Below are 2,223 nucleotides of genomic sequence, written 5' to 3'. Positions count from 1 at the left end.
CAGAATAATCCAGTTTAAAAAGAGAGAGAGAGAGAGAAACTAAAACCAAACACACTGCCAGTGAGTCAATACTGACTCACGGTGACTCCGTGTGGGGGTCCAAGACTGAGACTGTTGTGGCAGTAGAAAGCCCGTGGATTCAAACTGCCGACCCTGAGGATCACAGCCTAACACGTTGCATGACACCATCAGGGCTCCTTAGAACACATATAAAACAGCACTGGGAAAACCCAGCAAGTCCAGCTTCATGGGTGAAAAGCATGTTAAGATCATACAAGCTAATTCCCCTGCTTTTAGAAGCATGCAGACTGAGAATGTATATCTTATGCCAGATTGTATCATGTGATAGTAGGAAAAAATTAAGGTTTGAAAGACAGATGTTCTATCGTTTGTACCAGTCCCTGCACCAGTCTACCCTTCTTCTGCATTATCAAATATTGATTGAGCAACCATGATAGGCTTTTGGAAATTCAAAAGCAGAAAGAGAACTCTCACAGCAATAATGGTTTCCTAAGAAGGACTCGCCTGGGGTTCCGGGTGGGCGCAGTGGGTCAGCGAGCAGGTAGTGGCTGCGAGCCCCCGGCGATAGGACCATGGAGAAGCTGCGGCAGGTGCTGAGCGGCCAGGACGACTAGGAGCAGGGCCTCACCTCGCAGGTCCTGGGCACTTCGTCCCTCAGCTTCAGCACCAGACTCAGGTGGTTCGGCATCTGCTTCACCTGCGGTGTTCTCTGCTCCATCCTGGGCGTGGGGCTGCTGTGGCTGCCGAGGGGCACGAAGCTCTCCGCCGTCTTCTACACCCTGGGCAACCTTGCCCGGCTCGCCAGCACATGCTTCCGGATGGGGCCCATGAAGCAGCTGAAGAAAATGTTTGAGAAGACAAGGCTGGTGGCAACCATCCTCATGCTTCTCTGCTTCGTGATCACCCTGTGTGCTGTGTTCTGGTGGCACAAGAAGGAGCTGGCCCTGCTCTTCTGCGTCTTGCAGTTCCTGTCTATGACCTGGTACAGCCTGTCGTACATCCCTTACGCCAGGGATGCGGTCATAAAGTGCTGCTCGTCCCTCCTGAACTGAACATCAGACACTCGGGGAAGAACACACGGAAGCCCAGACTGCCATGCTGCTCCTGATACAAAACCCAGACCACCGCTGCGCATCCCGGGCGTGGGGTGCCAGCAAGTGCCGCGTGTGTGCGCGTGTCTGGGATTAAAGCGTTGGATGCGTGTGACCCCAGCTTCTTCCGAGGTCCTCAGCCTGGTCTTCCCAGCCAGAGGCGAGAGTGGGCACCACTGTCACAGGGCAAGGGCAAATCAGGGTGACCTGATAGACTCCGTGTTCTGGGCTCTGCTAAACTGTTCGAATTTTAAACCGCTTCTGTTTCGCTTTGTGTGGGTTGGGGTGGGGGCGGCGGAAATGTGTGTGTGTGTGTGTGTTTATCATAACTGTGAGCGTTTTTTACCTAAAGCTAAAAATTGCTTATTATCTATAATAAAAAATAATACATGAGTCTTTTAAAAAAAGGACTCTAGGAGATAAGAATGTTTGTTGAATGAAGAAGAACCATACAGAGAAATCCAAGCGCTCAGACTCAAAGGCCTACAGAGAGCAGATCCTGGGAGTACGGGGAAAGAGAGCATGGGCCGAAGGAAGGAGTGAGGATACACCTAGATGAATGGTGTAACTTCTCAGACCCAGCTGATCAGCAAGAGACGGGGGACTGGGGTTGCCATTTCTTCCATCTTTTTCAAGAGAACCGAAGCATTCCTGCCTTTATTTACAATTTCACTTTTAAAAATTAGTGACAATAAATAAAATTATTTTCAGCTTTCAATTTTATATTTGCTCTGGGGGAAGGCAGCAATGATAAGGATAAGGAAAAAATGAGGAAAGGCTATGGAGATGAGATTGCCAACTGGCTAGAATGCTAAACGTTATTCAGGATTACACTCTCTCTTATTAGGGTCCTATTATGTTCTATACTGTTTTGGCTCAGTGTGAAGTAAGGGCTGAGCCACCTATTGTGTAGGTCTTGTTATTATCTCAGTAGTGTCTGCCCATCTTCTGACTCTAATGAACTTCCAGAGTACTAGCATACGCATTGTTCAGACAGATTGAGATGGCTTTTGCACTACCCTGTGAACCGAGGGTAGGAAGTGAATCTCTTTAGTGACAGGTTCATACTGAAACTATAACACATAGGGGAGTGGACTGGAGATGACAAAGA

The 2,223-nt window shown here is 48.8% G+C and overlaps 1 pseudogene; it reads left to right on the top strand.

The window, feature by feature from the left end:
* The first annotated feature begins 593 nt into the window (after positions 1-593).
* Positions 594-1,377, top strand: LOC142450799 (vesicle transport protein SFT2A pseudogene; annotated as a pseudogene).
* Positions 1,378-2,223: the final 846 nt, after the last annotated feature.

The sequence above is a fragment of the Tenrec ecaudatus genome, chromosome 6 (assembly GCF_050624435.1).
Source record: "Tenrec ecaudatus isolate mTenEca1 chromosome 6, mTenEca1.hap1, whole genome shotgun sequence".
Lineage (NCBI taxonomy): Eukaryota > Metazoa > Chordata > Mammalia > Afrosoricida > Tenrecidae > Tenrec > Tenrec ecaudatus.
Note: the sequence above shows the minus strand (reverse complement) of the source record. Positions and strands in the feature narration are given on the sequence as shown.